General features: G+C 44.5%; 1 protein-coding gene across 2 annotated transcripts in view; it reads right to left on the bottom strand.

Moving 5' to 3' along the window:
- DDR2 (discoidin domain receptor tyrosine kinase 2) overlaps positions 1-15,998 on the bottom strand; it is a 737,021-nt gene extending 721,023 nt beyond the window's left edge. The window contains exon 1 of one of the 2 annotated variants that reach the window (XM_069231100.1): positions 15,708-15,998. The gene's annotated coding sequence lies outside the window, so the exon portion shown is untranslated. The remainder of the gene's footprint in view (positions 1-15,707) is intronic. The other variant, XM_069231101.1, reaches the window with a different exon arrangement.
- Between the last annotated feature and the right edge of the window lie 2,237 nt (positions 15,999-18,235).

Raw genomic sequence — 18,235 nt, 5'->3', positions numbered from 1 at the left:
AGTGCATGACTTGTTTTCTTTCAGTCGCCGCGCTTCGAGCTCTGTTGTGAGCGGTATGTTGTTTCTTCATCAGTCTCCGCAACCCCATCCCACAACACTGCTTTCCCCACTCCACCACCCCTCCCAAGTCGACGATTGCCCGTCCCAAATCTCTCCATCGCTGCTTGTTTTAATGCACTTCGACCACTGTCTCAGGTTCTTAATGGCGAAAGAAAGCAAAAGTAAGTGGCGTTTGGCTCAAGGCCATCCCGTCCGCTGAAGGATTATCAACCCTTGCTGGATTTGAAGGCTTGAACACCCCATTTGGCAAGGTGGTGTCCGGCTCCTAACCAAGTCTATCTTACACGCCGCAGACCTCAACCCTTGAGTTCCTCACACTCCAGGGCGAGCAGCATTGTGTTTATGTATTTATTTAATGAAAACGGTGAGTGCTGTCCTGCCGCAGCAGAAGGGACGAGGCTCAGGGCAACAGGCAGGTGTTTTGGGGATGCTGCCATTTACCCATAGGGCTATACTGTGATGCTTTCAGCTGCACGATGATAAACACAGCACATTCTGTTAGAGCGGCATAGGAAGCTGTGTAGCTGTTTGTGTTCTTTCTGCCTGTGGGTGTGTGTGGCTCTGCAAGCATGTCTGTGTCTACCTACATGTGCTAATGGCCATCTGTTGTTCTCTCTGAGTAGTGCATGTCCATGTGTGTATGTGTGTGTGCATGCATGTGTATCCGTGTGTTTATTTGTTGTGTGAACCTCTATTGTTTTTACTATTGATCTGAAATGATGTGGTTCTCAATAGTGCAGAACTCACGCTCTCTTTTTGCATATGCCTGCACACCCCTGATTTTTTTGCCTTCTGTGCCTGCTGTGCACACACAGTCGTTGAAACCTGGGCTGTGCTTGGCTGCGGCATCCAGTGGGAGCGATGGTTGCAGCATTTCCAGCCCCCTGCGCCTTCGTCAACTCCTCCTGAACTGTGCCTTCTATTGAGCCCCTGGTCCCCTATTCTGCAGTGCCCTTGCAAAGTCTGCAAAAGGAAAGGTTATGCTGGGGGCTTCCGATGCGAAATATCTCAGCCCACCTGAGACAATAAATTGGGACCTGGACATGCCACAAAGAGAATCTAAATAGCAGCCTTAGCAGGTTACAATAACTGCAATAACCCGCTTCTTTTTGTCCCTAGTTTCTCAGAAGTGAGCTGCAGTGAGAGGAGGGCCCATTTAACATGAAATCACTGGCACAAACGGACATGCCTGCAAGATAAGAGTAGCACAGAGAAGTGGGGGCACTCAAACTGCAAATGCCCTCACCCCTAAGAGTATGACCCTAGACAGTAGACTGGCACACTCCCCGCAACAGCATATGTACGTGCAATACTCCAGCCAGCAGGAATTAATGTCTGAGGAATTTAACTCCTTGGGAGCAGCTCTTAATATGATAAGGCAGCATTATTTGAATTTCATTTTCACAGTCACACCGGTAATGGTTTTGTTTCCCCCCTCTTCCTGTAGTCGTGACAGGGAGAGTAAAGACACTCTGCGGGGTATTGCATAAAATGGATGACTGCCCAGAAGAACTGTTGGCAGTCAGATGATTGATTTAGTAGTATTTTTTTGCTCGAACTTATATTTTATGTCCTGTGCATGTTTGTGATCCCCCTTCCCTCGTGGATATGGGTCGCACCACTCCAAGATGGCAGCCATCTCTCCCAGGTCCTTCTGGGACTCCACATATTGTCAGTTCTCTCTTGCTGAGATTATAATGTGCATGGCTATTGCATAAACAGACTACAGTTCCCGACATGCTGTGCTGCCACCAGAAAGCTGTGTGCATGTGCATTTTAATTACGAGCCAAGACCAGGAGTTGCACAAGCGCACATGGAAGAGGTCAGCAGAAAAAGAGCTAGGAGTAGCAACTGGAGTCCTGTGCCAGGTACGGGCCAGAGAGGCGTAAACTGCATCTCTCCGAGTTAGAAGGGCATCCCTGTCATGATAGTTAATGGGCACCCTGCAGCTTAGCTGCCATGTGCTAGGCAGAGTGAGGGCATCAAATGACTAGCAGTAGTAGCATGTGTGCCATATAGACTATGCAGCTGCCTTTTTAAAGGGCATGGCCATGTGGAAGGTCACCCATACCATGCATTGCAAATGCCAAAATTGAAAAAAGTGCATTAATGACTGATAGATAAGTACATTTTACCTTAGACTGTGTATGATAGTCAGTTTGGGCTTTTTAGTGACTTGATAATGGGAGGACACCAATGCCAGAGACTACACATGCCAATACTGTTAAAGGGCTTTAATTAATGCCTGGTACTAATAGGGCCAGTATATCATAGATGATGTACCACAGACCTTGACAGTTATAAGGTCCCAATGGTGAGACCTATCGCCTATGCCAACTGCTTGTTTTTGTTTAATTTGTTGCTCTGCCCATGGATGACATTTAGGGCTTGCCCCTTGCAACCTCTGGCACTGTATTTGCGGCCCTCTGCCTCAGAGCTAGCAAAGTCAGTGCCAGGAACACAGTGACAGCTCATCCTTATGGACATCAATTGGGGCTCCACTCTCCTTGTTTTTTGTCAATTTTTTCATTACACTAATAGTGAATAATAATATTCACTATTAGTGTAATTAAAATGGAGTACAATTAGCTGGAATATGACCCTCCCTGGCAGCTGAGGTAAGTAACAAATGCATTTAAATGCATGTTGTTTTCATGCAAGCAGGTGACAGGGTGTTTATGTGAGAGAGAGTGTTTGAATGTGTGTGATCATGAATGTAAATGTAAACATGTGTGTGAGTGAACGTAAAGGTCAAATGGTGTGTGATATCACTTCTACTACCCCAGACCTTTTGGTGAATTGATATTTATGACTCTGACCCTTCTCTCTATTTATGTTAGGCTACAGCAGTGGAATGAGTGGCTTGGCTTTGTGGCTATGAGGAGGGCTGCAACTCACATGTTTTTTAAGTGTTTGTGATCCGTTCCCACTATTTTATTTAATAAAGTTAAACCCCGCGCCCTTCTCCTCTTCTTGGAAAGTGGGAAGGTTTAGGGGAGAGGTCCCCATGCAACCTCTAGTGTTGCTCCCCAGATCTTTAGGGAGAAGGTTACCAGACAGCTCAGGTGTCTGTTTTTCTTAATATGTTTTTATAGGCATTTCAACACTATACAATTTCATTATTGGAAATATTACCATTCATTACAACCATATCAAGCAGTATGTGGAATTCCAAAACGTTGCCAAGTCATTCGGAACATAGCATAAAATACCAGTAAACAAAATAGAAATGAGAAACACCCACCCCTGCCATGCTCAGCTCATTCTATAGACCATTATTCAAATGACACATGCATTACCGATTAACTGTAGCAGTTCATCCACCTGCATAGGTCCAGTTCTTTGTGCCAGTGTGTGACACCTTGAGTGAGTCGAGGCTCACTACCCCCTGAGGCCAAGAGCCCTATCTCTGTATAGGCTCCCCGTCTCTGTCGCTCGTTATGGCTCCCCATGCCAGTAGATCATCCGTCAGTCTATTATCACGCCTTACTTTTTCATATGTGCATGTGCTACTTCGGCACTAGTCCACTGTATGCCACTTTACTCTGAAACAATGTACTCTACGTAACAGCACTCTATGCCATACTACTCAGCGCCACTCCAATCTGTGTCACTGCCCCCTATGCCACTCTACTTTAAACCACTGCACTCTATGCCACTGCACTCTATGCCACCACACTCTAAGCCACTGCACTGTACTCTGAACCACTGTACTCTGTGCCACTCTGCACCAAAGAACTTTACACCACTGCATTATAGGCCACTCAGTCATATCTCACAACCAATCAGCCATCGGGGTTTGGGTTAAGCCATCTAATGGCTATACTTCGCTTGGCCAGAGTCAGTCCAACAAGTGAAAATATCCTGCTAGGCTTCCTATTGATTTTTTTTTGGCAGGGATCAACCCCAACAGGCATTGTTTCGATTCCCTGGGTATCAGCTATCCTGAAGCACTATGCACGTGTCCCAAGACCTCGTCCCACTAACATACAAACCGAGGACATCCCCACACAACATGAAGGAAATCCGCGACAATTATCTGCAGTGTGGAGACCCCGCATTTCTAGAGGGGTATATTGAGTGTAGATGTCTGGGCGAGAGGTATGTTATATGGACTCTGTTGTATTGAGATGATTTGAATCATGCATTGGCAGAGACCTCACGCACACCTCTATGTATCCTATTCCATTCATCAGCCGTAATGGGGAACTCACTCAGCTGCTTCCATGTGCCCTCCACCTTGAGGGGAGATCGGGCCTGTTAGCTCACAAAGTGCAGTAAATGTGGGCAATTATTCTCTGACCACCTGCCAGATTCAGCACTGCAACCATATTCTGGGTAGGGTCTGGGGCATCTGAAAACCCAGGCCATATCTCCCTAGCCATAGCTGCTATTTTGGCATTTTGGAGAAACTGGCCCCTTCCCAGCATAAATGTCTCAGTTGCCTCCTGTAAAGTAATAAACCAGCCCGATGAATATAGATATTCCAAGGCTATACTCATGGTTTGAGCCATTTGTACAAAGTGCTGGATTTCCCATACCACCAGTTCAGGTGCTTGCGGCGCCCTATGCAGCACCACCTGTACTGCCTGTTACCAGAGTCTGCATACTAGTCTCAACACATGTGGCATCATCCCTGGTATTCTATTACCACACAGCAGGAGGAACCCAAGGTACTTACTCCCAGTAGCAGTGGCTCAGAGGGATTTTTCCCAGTTGGGTTCGGCATCGAACCAATGTACTGCATGCTTTAGGTGCAATGCGAGGTAGTATAGTTCGAGATCAGGTACTTCCAATCCACCTTTATCCCACTATAATCTCTGCATGGGTAGCTCAATGCTATACTGTTTAGCTATCAGGCTTGCTAAAGCATCTTGAGGACATTCAGAAAGCTTCCCTGGGAATGCATTCCACCCGTTGCTTACTATTGGCTTTATGGTATGTAACTCACATTTAGTGGGTTTCTATATGCTGTCTTAGAAGTCAAAGCCTACCAGACAGTTCAGCTGTCTGGTTTACCAAAAGACATCTTGGGAACATTCAGAAAGCTTCCCTGGGAACGGTAACTCACATTTTCTGGCTTTCTATTTGCTGGCCTTATTTGTTTTAGGCTGTCCAGAGCAAGTTCATCCTTCTGAAGGCGCAAAGCCTTCTCAGACCAATTCCCCTTTTATTCCTTCACAAGTCCTCCTTTCTGTAAACAGGCCTGTAGATCTTGTTCTCATCTTATCATATTTGCTGTGCGTCCAAAACAGAGGTCAAATATCAGGCTCTGTTTTCAAGCTCCAGCTTGCAAGATACCGGGTAGAGAAGGGTTTTATCTAGTACAGAAGAACCTTTAAGTGAACTGTGCAAGTATTTCAGAATTTATCAGAATAATGAATGCCCAAATGATGCACATTTTTGTTAATTCTGAAGTGTGTTGGAAACAAATAACTGAATATGATCAAAACAAATCAATACATTAGGTGATGCCATTTTCACACATTGTTTGTGCACTGTATAGTGATATTAAGAAAACTGAATGTGCCACTCCCCTCTACTCTGCACCACTCCACATGACTGCACTCTACTCTGCACCACTCCACGTCACTGCACTCTGCACCACTGCACTCTACGCCACTTCACTCTATGCCTGTGTTCTCTATGCCAATGCACTCTATGTCTCTCTAATCTACACCACTGACTGCACTTCTCACCCCTGCACTCTACACCACTCCAGTCTAGGCCACTCCAATCTACTCTGCACAAATCCATTCTACGCCCCACCACTCTACGCCACTCTCCAACACTGCATTTTATGCCAATACACTGCGCCAATGCACTTTATTCTGTAACACTCAACTCTATGCCCCTGCACTCTATGGCAATCCACTGTATGCCATTTCAATTTACTCTGCACCACTGCACGCTACACCACTTTACCCTAAGCCATTACGCTCTAGGCCATTATACGCTACTGCACTCTATCTTGCACCACTCCACTCTACACCACTTTACTCTGAAACAGTGTACTCTTTCCACGACACTCTATGCCACTCTACTCAGCGCCACTCCACTCTATGCCACTGAACCCTATTCCACTCTACTCTAAACCATTACACTCTATTTCACTGCACTCTACATCACCTTACTCTACGCTACTCAACTCTGCATCACTCTTCTATGCCACTCAACTCTACATCATTCTATGCCACTGCACTCTCTGTGACTCTACTTTACACCACTCTACTCCACTGCACTCTATGCCACTCTACTTTGCACCACTACACTCTGCACCACTGCACTCTACTATGCACCACTCTAATCTATGCCACTGCTTTCTACGACGCTGCCTTGTACGCTGCAGAATTCTTTGCAGCTGCAGTCTACCTCACTATACTCTGCAACACTCTACCTAGTGCACTCTACACCAGTCCACTCTGCTCTTTTCCACTCCAGGCCACTACACTCTACTCAATGTCACTGCATTCTAGACCACTGCACTCTACACCACTGCACTCTACTCTGCAGCACTGTACTTAATGCCATTGCACTTTACACTGCTCTACTCAGTGCCACACTACTCTACACGACTGCACTCTACAACACTCTACTCTACAAAACTGCACTCTACGCCACTGTTCTCTGTAATACTGCATTCTATGTCAATCACTCTACGCCACTGGACTCTACGCCACTTTGCTCTGCATCACTCCACTTTATGCTACTGCCCTCTATGTCACTATATTCTACTCTGCACCACTCTACGCCACTGCACTCTGTGCCACTCTACTCAGCACTCTACACATTATGCCATTCTACTCTACTCAGAATCACTCCAGTCAGTACCACTCCACTCTGCACCACTGCCCTCTACTATGCAACACTCTAATCTATGACACTGCATGGTATGCAACTAAATTCTACATTGCTGCACTCTATGCCACTGCACTCTACGACGCTATACTTCTCAACAGTCTATGCCAATTTACTGTACACAGGTCGACTGTACTCCACTCTACTCTACTCCATTGTATGCTACTCTAGGTGACTCCACTCTATGCCACTCCAATACACAACACTCTAGGCCACTCTACTCTACTGCATTCTTTGCCATTCCATTCTATGCCACTCCGTGACACTCTCCTCCACGCCACTAACTTTTAACCATGCTGAATAGCAGCCACGCTGGTGTACAACATGGCTAAAACACATTTGCAAAGCCAACAGCTCTTCCATAGGCGAGACCTATTGGCTTTGCTAATGCTTGTTATCAAGAAGGAATTTATCTCCCTGCATCTGCATCTGCTGTTTGTTTTTGTGGTTTGCAAGCAGGGAAATGTCCTTTGAAGTAAGGTACGTGGCAAGAAGGCTGCGCAAGTAAAGAGGCTCATCCTTGATATAGAATGGCTATTCTGGAAAACATGCTGGGTATCCCTGTAACAATGGAGGCCTATTCTTTGCATGGAGTTGGCATATAATGGGCATTCGTAATTGTTTTCTCAGGGTCGTTGGGCAATAGAGACTGTTATTTTCCTCCAATCTGCATATATCCAAAATATGATTATTCATGGTGACATTCTTGGAATTCCTGATGTCACAAGGCCTATCCTTGCCACACAGGGAATCTTCATGACAACAATTTGGCTGTTTCTGGCAAAATAGTGGCCCATCCATGAAAGATTGTGTGCAGTCCTGGTAACTTACTATTTAGCAGTGGTATAATAGTTGCCCATTCTTGCCTTATACTATCTACTCTTGATTGTTTATTGGCTGTCCCTGGCATACTTTTGGCCCATAACTCATATCTGACATATTGTGAACATTCTTAGTGTTACTGTTCCTTTGGTTGGATTAATAATTGCCCGCATCCCTCCTGACATCTCATTTGCATTCTTAGAAATGATCTATCTCTGGCATAATTACAGCCCATCTATGTTGCATAGTATGCATTCTGTAATAATAGTGGCTTATCCTAGACATATACCCGGCGTTCTTAAAAGAATTGTGGCTGTCAGTTGCATTAAGGTGGTGCTCATTCTTAATTGTGGGAATGCCCAGCACAATGGTCCTAAAACTTCCTGTCATGTAAGGAGCAACCCAAGTATTTAATGATAATGATAAATGGACAGGAAAGGCAGAATCTGATCATGTGTGACAGCAGTACACATTAGTGCTTGGTGAACACGACAAATGGGTCTTTGAATTCACTAAAAATAAAAATCAAGCATTTTTAGGACAAACATAATGTTTTCCATGACAATTAGAAGTTCTTTCTTTGAGGGAATTGATCTTTTTTAAATCCAAAATGAAATATTATTTCCTGAAGCAATGTCTCAATTTTTAGGAAATGGCAACCGATCTTCCTAACAACACACTTCAGAAATGTAAATCAAGCTGATATTTAATGGATAATTTATGCTGTTTTGTTAGATATATTGCTTATTTTGTGTTGCTTGGGTACCAACGTGTACTAACTGCTATAAATGTTATTTCCTAACTAGTGAGGATGCATTTCATCATCTGCGTAGATGAAGAGTTTTATGATATAATCAATACTGATCTCTAGAGCTGAAGCAGGTACGACTGGTGTAACCTGTCTTGCTCTACAATCCTGTGAGCTCAGTGTAACTGAACAACAGCACTACTGTACAAGCATGTAAGATTTGTCTAGCTCTGATTTTTGTTGCTTGTGATTGTAAGAGTTACATACATTTTAACCTTTGATTTTCGACCCTTGCCATTTCAAGTAGATTTTTATTCAAGCTGCTAAGAAGCGGTGTAGGAAAGTGGAGTATTATGTGGTATTGGGGTAAGTCCTCACCCTTTAATACTCTCACAATACCTCAAAGATGGTCCTTAGATTCACACCAGCAAATCCTTAGCTCAGGCCTGGTATTGTGGCAAAGAGCAATCGGGCTTTACTTAGAGGAACATGTGTTCCATATTTCATAGCACCATCATGGAGGATAAGTAATTGACACGACTTGAAATAAATCAGCCAACAATTTATAAAAATATAGATTATTTTTATCTTAATTTGGACACCAAAACAAACAGAATTGAATCTGTATAACCAGAGGTATACATTTTAGAAGCAATATTAAATCACAGCAGAACTGACATTTAAACTTTACATTGAGGTCTATGGAGAAATATCACTGTTTGCAAAAACGTACTTAGAAAGCGAGCTGCATGGAACCCACACAGAGTTAAGGTTGTGGAGTCCCTAGGACCAGATCATGACTGTCAGTTCAGTTTTAACTGACTCGTACCTTCCGCGTGCAGTGTTGCTGTGCCTGTCTGTGGTACTGATTGGGACTTGTGTTGAAGTCAAAGACGGGAAGCCACTGCTTAATTTGTGCTTGTTGTTTCCGGTGCTGAGCACCAGCACTTATTTTTGAGGGCTGGGGCTTATTCTTCTGCCTGAAGCTTTTGCTGCAAGCAAAAGACACATATGGGAAAGACGGAGGAAGGGAAAAACGAAAAAGCGTCACAAAGAGAGAAAGCAGAAAGCTGCTAGAGTGAGCTGAAGGGGCAGGGAGTGGCTGTAAATGGATTAAAGAGGCCAGAGGTGGCTTCAGGATTACACCGCCTCAGTATTCCATGTTCCCACATTTAATTACAGCAGCTGTGTGCTTAAGAGGAGGGCTTTGGGCAGCAGCACGTTTTTATTTACAAATTAAGTACTGTGGCAAGCAATCACTTGGAGGTCGAGCTGCAAGTGACCCTTATAGGGTTAAGCTTGTGCGGGTCCTAGGACTAGGCCTCAACTGTCAGTTCACTTCTACCTGGTCTGTGGGGTCCGGGTGCAGCGTTATCTTGGCTGTCTGTAGTGCTGAATGGGTCTTGCGCTGGTGCTGGTTTTACCGCTTTCACAACGGTGCTAACAAATGGATGCAAAATCTTAGCTGGGGCTGGATTACAGATGTTGGATGCAGGCTGCATGTTGTGCCCTGTTCCTGCAATGTCGAGTGTGGGGGTTAGTTATCTGACTGGCAACCAACAAGCCTTGGCGGCGTTAAGGAGCGGTGTAGCACCATGAAACTTGGAGGTAGGTAGGACTACAACTCCCAGAAGACATTTGACGACTTGTCTTTCGACGATCCCACAGTAGGCCCGATGGCCAGTGAAACTTCAGATCCTGTGAGTGTTTTTACCTACAGTTTGCAGGGGACTACTGCTACTAGTCCTAGGGAGCCAGAGGGTGCTTCTGGCTTCCACAAGGGTCCTTCTGGTCAGGAGGGAAGGGTTTCAACCAAAGATGAGGGTCATTCATGCAATTCCCAGTCCATTGCCTCAGGGATAGAGTATCCCTATTTTGCCTTGGTGCAGTGAGCAGAGTCTTATTGTCGGTGATGCACAGCTTCTCTTTGTCCATCTCTGAAGTTGGTTGGTCAGAACTGCGGTTCTGGTGTCGGGGAAGTCCCTTAAATCCTTAATTTAGGAGAGTTAGAGGTGTGGAGACTAGTGGCCAATGGGTGATCACATCCGGTGGGGTAGGTCACCTTAAGCTACTCAGAACCCTATATTTTGCTACTCCCAAGATGGCAGAGATCAGAATTTAATGCACAGACTGGGCAGCTCATCCTAAAGGTGTGGTCAACCTGCTGGGGGTGTGCACTTTCATGCATAACTAATTTCCCACCTGACCACGAGCAAATATGCCTGGGGCAGGGGGAGGGCTGTTTCCTCTGCTGGGGGGACAGCACAGATGGCTATCAGAGGCAGTAAAGTCTTTGAAGCTCAGCGACCTGATGGTTCTATTTGCTATCCCGGCTGGAGGGTGGGAGGCGTGACCTCCTTCCTGCCTCAGCAGGGGCATAACGAAGGCCCCTGCAGCCCCTACGGAGCGGGGGCTACCCTGAGCTCCAGGGGGTCCCCTCAGCACTCACTCTGTGCATGAGCAATAGGCCCCTGACTGAGTCCAGGGGGAAAGGGGCCTCCTCCAGGTACTTTGCAAGAAGGCCTCTTTAAGTTTTGTTAAGCCACTGTGCCTCAACCTTTGTCTCCGACTCCTAGGAGCACCGAGGCTGCCTGGGAGGAAATCAGAAACCTGACTTGATGGCATTAAGCATGAGAAAAAGTGTGGGCTGATCGGCCAGAGCACAAAGAAGGGTGGCAAAAAGGTGAGCAACCTCTAGTGTGCTACATGGGTGCACGTCAACCATCTCTCCACTCAGACTTTTGTTGGGGGGAGAGAAAGCAAGTTGTTTGACAGCAAACTCGACATACCTTGGCAGTACCATAATGGAGCTAGCAGCCCGGGCCTACCCAGGCTTAAGTCCGATGTTATCCTATGGATCGGCCAGCACTTATAGTGTACTTTAATGGAAAGGACACTATAGACTTGTAAGCTTGTGCTTACATGCCTTTACCTTAAATATAACACACCCTGCCTTCTGGGCTGTAGAAGCCTTCCTTAGGGGTGGCTGACACATATATAAGGCAGTGTATGGGGTTGTGCCACTCATGGTGAGGACACAGTTTAACGTGAGCAGTTTGCACCACTCTGGCAGACTGCAATGGCAGGCCTGCCAACAAAACTTTGTGTGGTGGCACAAACTTGTGCCACAGCCCTGGGGTCCCCTTTACCACCTATGCCCTGGGTACCCTGGTGTACCATGGGTACCATTTTCTAGGGGCTTATAAGGGGATAAAGTCTTGCCAATCAGGGAATCTCCATGTCGACAAATCAATTTAGGGAGAAAACACAGGCACTGAGGACTGGTTAGCAGACTTCCAGTGTACTTACAAAGTCATACACGTTAGCATTGGGGGCAATAAGTGGGGGTGACCATACATAATGGACACTTTCCTACAAGAGGTAGTATTGAAGAAGAAACATTTTGCATACATTTAGAAAAAAATGATGGGTTGTGTGGCGTTGTTTAAACATATTATTTTAACTGAATCTAGTACCTATAACTTTTTACCAATCATAAGGGAAACTGTCCCGAACAAGCAGCAGTTTTGCCACTACTATTCTTTCAAATTTTCTTGGATTGGATGAGTTCCAATACCTCTGGAGAGGTACGGTTTGCCAGCACTTTACAAAAGGAATGGGTGCTTTCCAGTGCTTAATTTGTAAAATAAGTTCCAGGGCCCTCATCTTGAGGCCACTGCAGCCTGTACCACCTATTGTCCCTGCCAGCGCTGCCAATGACACCACCAACACAACAACTAAACATAACAATCATACAAGTGTGACAATTCGGACTATTTATTACAGGCCACCCAGGTTATAGCAATGGCTTGGCAGCAGGCATTAGTCATATTGATGTATATTGAATTAATAAACAACTGTAGTGCTAATCTCTAAATTAGCCATAAGCAACACCACCACGTGGCAGTCTGTCCTAAGTGCCGAGCACCGGAAACCACATTAAGCACTGAAGCCTTCACTGCTGCCCTTTGAGTTACTCTGGATTTTTAATCCATTTAAATTACTACTCTGCAGTAAAAATGCACAAATTAGCCCCTTGATTTTGCAAAACAATTTTGGGAGCGAACTTCCACATAAGAGAGTCAGGCTTGCCCTCCTTGCTTCCTCAGTCAGTCCAAATCATCAGGTACGTATTCACCAGCACTGGAAAGTTCACCAGCTGCAGCCACAAACCTTCGGAAGTCTTTACTACAACACCTTCCCCAGAGCCTTTATTACACATCCCAGCCTGGGAGGCTTTCACTAAAACACCTGCACTAACTCCTTCATTGTGGACCCGAGCAGAGAAGACTTGTACTACAAGATGCGTGAAAGGAGCTCAGTTGTAATTCCTAGTCTGAAGACCTTTACAAAAGCATCCCGACCAACATCTTGATTACAGCTAAGAGGCCCTTACTTTAAGATCTGTACCCGAACTTCACTGCAGCTCTAGGTAAGAAGGACTCACTACAACGCCTGCATCAGAACGTTTAGTAGAGCCCCTAAAGTAGGAGGCCTTTACTACACCTGAACTTGAAACTTTACTACAGGCTTGCCCAGCAGGTCTTTACTGCAACACTTGACATTGTGGATTAATCTTCTGGACCAACTGCAAGTATTTGGAGAGAAGGGATTATTTCTCTTGTTTCTTCCCAGTGGTACCCAGACCTTCACTACGGTCTTTAGTAAGGAGGGTCGTTACTACACCTGCACATTTATCTTTCCCACTGTGCAGAGCCTCTGGACTCTTTACAACATCTCCACTCAACCTTGTAGGCCTTTCGTAAAACACCTGAGCCCAAATCTTTACTGCTGCCGTAGCCACAGAAGCCTGTTCTACGATACAGGTACTAGAAGGCCTTCATTACAGCTCTTAATTCAGAAGATGTTTACTACAGCTTTTAATACTGCAGCTGCACCAGGAGAACTTAGCCACAATCCAGCAATATGAGGACTTTGATACAACAATTAACATCAATGTATGCATGTATATACATATGCATTGGTATATATTACGTCGGGAAGCTTTTGTTAGACAAAATGCAGTGGTAAACAAATATATTTCACAGGACCTGTAAAAAATGTGCAACGTATTTCATGGGTACTTTTGAAATATAGGTTTCTTCATGATAATGACAGCTCCTAAACCCTTCTGCAGACCTTTACCATTGTCAGGGCCACAGCCAACAGGCGGCAACGGAGGCCATCATTATGTAGTAGGGTTATCTAAATTATGCAGCATGAAAGGCAAATTAATGTGGTATTTTGTGACATATTCTGTAGCAGTGGTATTTTCTAGAAACAAAAAAAATAATGAATTATGTGGCAAGTGGGGTACATCCACAATTATGCAGTAAATGTTGCAGGCACAGAATCGCATAATTCCACTTGCTCTAACCTCTGTCTATTGTTTTATAATGTTTTCATAAAAAGATCAACAAAACAACAAACCGTAAACATTATAATTCCAAATAATGCCCATTGTTAGATGCATCATGCAGAGAACAGCTTCAACAGTGTCTCCCTGGGTTTTTGAACAAGGCACCGACTGTTCTGTTTTTGTTCTTCTAAAATTCTGCATTCTTTACTACATGATTATTATTCTCTCATTTTTACTGCAGACAACCAAACGGTATAGTCTGGTATTCCACATACTATTTCCGATAAACATTTCCCCGTTTGAAAAAAAACGTTTCAAGCTAAGTACCCTAAACAAGAGCATATAATATAAAAATACATAAAACATAACATATGTAATATGATCCTATAGTGCCATCCCAGGGTTCTGATGACTTTTACAAACCACTTGACCTATGACCTCATGGTTTATGGTATTACCGGGAACTGTCAATGGCAATATGGACCCAAATTAGATTTATCTATTGTGTGGCCTTTATTTATAGGACATAAAACATCGCAGGGCGTTAGGAGATAATTTACTATTGTGAACGTCAAGTGGAGGTTTATACATTTGCTTTGCATACAGGAGGTGTTCAAAATACAGAGCAGTGTTTCCAAAGCCATCCCTCAATTAATTATACATCAACATGTTAAAATAAGATATGCTTAGCAGGTATTAAAGATGTCCAAATAAGTCTTAAAATCTTAGCTCTAGAATAATTACTGAGCTGTGCGTTTGGGGATAAACCATTATGTTTGCTGCCAAGCCATCTATTATTCTAGTCTTCAACACCGGTACACACCAGCGAATGGCTCCAGTCCATTCTCGTTGAGCACAGTGCTGATTGCCCTTTCGTGTACCCACAATATACGAGTGCCACTGTTGGCAGACGGGTGAAAAGTTAGCAACACACAACTCGGAGACATTCTCCACACCATGAGTTCTGGCAAAACTACGACAGCCACCGCACTGTCCTCGGTAGCTCTGAAGTCCTTGAGTGCCTCGGAACTGAGGCCTTGCACCTTCGGCGGAGAGCAAACTCATTTTATACAGTCTGTTTCCTTCACTAACTGCAGAGAAGAGCGCGCAACAATGGAAAGTTTCCAGCAGACATTCTCAGTGAGTAAAAAGGTTTGGCCTAAACAATTCATCCATCACTTTTTGTTGTTGTGAAGGTGTAATATGACTTCAGTCAGCCAACAAAAGGTAGTTGTATTTTACCGTGTGACAAAATGCTTTATTTGTGCCAGTGGTATACTTGGCGGGCACCAACACTCGTTTCCGTGAGCCGTGTTTATTTATTTATTCTTAGACTTTGACACACAACGAAAAGGAGAAAGGAGCAGGAAGAGAAAGACAGGAGAACAGTGACGAAGGTTTACAGAAAGCACGGACGAAAAGAGTGAACAAAAGGATGCAGTAAGTTTAGTGCCACTGGAAAAGAGGCATCGATGGAATCAGTTAAAGACGAGGCAGCTTTAGTATTCGACAACCCCGATGTCGGGAAGGTCACGTGAAGGGGCCCTTAAGGAGAACATTGAATTATTATTTGTTGTTTACAAATTAAGCTATGTGTCCTACATAAACGGTACTCACCGAGTCTCTGAATCCATCTATGAGATAGGTACGCAGCTGCTCTGGACTGCCATGCACGCAACTATAGGAGAGCATCTGACTGAGTCAATAGACCTCACTATTTCAAAGTGGTACCAATCGCTTAAAACTTACCTACCAGTGCACAACAAAGCTCTAGAATCTTCTAATAACCCGAACCGCCAGTCAACCTGCCCATGGAAAAGAACTACCACCAGGACAGCCAAGGATGAGATGAGACTTACGTGCTGTGCTGGGATCCCGGGATGGAAGCTGCTGGCCTTGGCACCTTGTGGACGCAGTAAAGTTGTTGAGCTGCTTCCCCTCGTCGTGGGGACACCCTATGGTTTAAAGTCCGAAGCTCCTCGGGTTCTGGGGCGCCGTACCGCGGGAAGCTGTGGAGGGTAGCTGTCGGCTGATGCAAGGACTCACGGAGAGTCGTGCCATCCAGGGATTCCTGGCACTGATCCAGACATCACAGGACCGCGCAGGCCCGGCCCCAGCTCAGCTCCGTCTGCTCAACATTTGGCTTCAATTAGGAGCGAAGAAACATCCTCCAAACTCAGCAGTCGGGCACTGTTTGCTGTTTGCCTGGTTTATTATTGCTGCAGACCCAAGGGAATGTGTCCAGGGTTTGATTTACAGCAAGCGTGCCAACCACAGGCCGGACGGAATACGTGCACACTGGAATAAAGCTGCTCTCTAGCTGCTGCGCCTCGTGAGGGTCGTCATGCAGGTCCTGGGACAAAACCATGCTTTTATTTCCCAAATAACTTCTGAAAACATTCACAAACCTTCGCTGAACTTGAAAACGGTTACGTTCAGTTAAGGAACGTGGGCATTTATAATATCTATACTCAATTAACTCTAAAGGGAGATATGACATATTTTACATGCCAGCATGCAGGTTTACTGTTCAGTGGCCATCAAGAAGAGCTGAGAATCAACCCAGGCACTGACAATCTGATTGTTAGAAAGGGGGCAATGGAGAAACGACTCCCTTCTTAGGCTAATCCTTCATCTCTTTTTTTCATTTTAATGTGCGCCTGGAATATAGGGGTCATCTATTTTTCATTACATTTATTTTGGGGTGATCTATTTTTCATTACATTTATTTTGACACCCATATTTTTCCGTATGCATCAAATATTTTTGGTAGCACAAAGCATACCCGTGATGGTATCCACCGGACCATTTTGATTATATTTATAAAGGTTACATTGGACAAGAAGGCACAACTATACTAGAGTCTACAGAATTTAAGTGTAAAAGACCACCTTAACAGGACAGGCCCGTGCACAACAACCATAAACAATTGCAACGCGAAATCGTACGTTCACTAATATAAACACAAATCCTTAAATTCCCATCCTTAAACGTCCATGGAGTCCCAAACCCTATTAAAACCAACCTCAACCCACATCAATTATCTTTTGTCCTCAAAGCACCTCTTCATACTCTCAGATTCGGTTTCTCTTGAGCATGTCCCTAGACACCTTGACCTTGCCCACCTATCCTTCCTGTACCAAAAAGGTCCCATCTTTCAGTGCTCCCCTCACCACCCGCCGCCCAGGCTGAATTAGACCAGTTAGTACCGATCCAGATGTGCAGTATACGCAAGCAGCTGCTCTCTAAAGTCGCAGGCTGCCTTACAGCAGCAAAGTAAAACCATACATTGGGCTGGCCTGATAAAAAAAATACCCATTTCATTTTTTATTTATGTTTTTATAAAATCAGTAGGCTTCCTCTATGCAATCCAAACTACCTTGTCATTGAAACATGCAAAACCAACAAATAACTCAAAAAACCTCCACCCCCTTCATATCTCAACAAACAATAAAGATGGCCGGGATTAAACCCCTCTAGGCGAGCAAGAGGTCGTCCTGCCACAGACCTACCCCATAATATTCACCCAAACCTCATACCGCCCTCTCCCCCCACTGACCTACCATAGCACTGGGACACGTGGACTACACAACATGTTCAAAAATCCCAGAGTCGAGAGATGACATCCCTCCACTCCCCTGGACGAGAATGCACAATCATAAAACTGGCAGCACAATTCAAATGGAAAAAAAACCTGCTTCATAGGACAGGTCTGTGAGCAATAATCATAACTTATTATAACTTAAAAATCCAACCTCACAAATGCAAACACAAATCCTAATATTCCCACCTTAAAAACTCATTAGAGCCTGAAGCCACCAAAGCTAATCACAGCTCACATCAGACATGTGTCCTAAAACTATCTTACCATCCTCTCAAATCTAGATCCTCGTGAACCCCTGGCTAACCACTTTGACCTTGCCCATCTTTCCCTCCTTTAAATAAAGTCTTATCATTTCAGTGCCTACTTCCTTCATCTCTCTACAAGCTGGATTCTCCCCCTCAGTAACAACTAAACTCTCCAGAATAACACAAGCATCTTCTCTCATCCTGTAACAAAAAGTAAAGTAACTAGGTGTTTGAGTGTCCCTCTCCCAAGCCACAGAAATAATCGAAGAACAAAATACTACACCAGTTTATGTTAAAAACGAAAAGACAAAACTAAAGGTTTGGAAATCACCTCTCAGGATTTCAACTCATAATATTAATTTCCAAGAAACAATAAATGAGTGCCCTCTGATCTGTACAAGTATCATCTTCCATATCAATCACAGTATACTTAATCATACCAAAACTATGCATTGCACGGAAACCCCTTATTGCGCGATTATAACGTTTTCTGGGCTTTTTCAATTGCTGCATGCATCCTGGTACCAGTCCATATCAA

Source organism: Pleurodeles waltl, chromosome 4_2, assembly GCF_031143425.1.
Source record: "Pleurodeles waltl isolate 20211129_DDA chromosome 4_2, aPleWal1.hap1.20221129, whole genome shotgun sequence".
Classification (NCBI taxonomy): Eukaryota; Metazoa; Chordata; class Amphibia; order Caudata; family Salamandridae; genus Pleurodeles; species Pleurodeles waltl.
The sequence above is the reverse complement of the archived record's forward strand: the minus strand, read 5'-3'. Positions and strand labels throughout refer to the sequence as shown.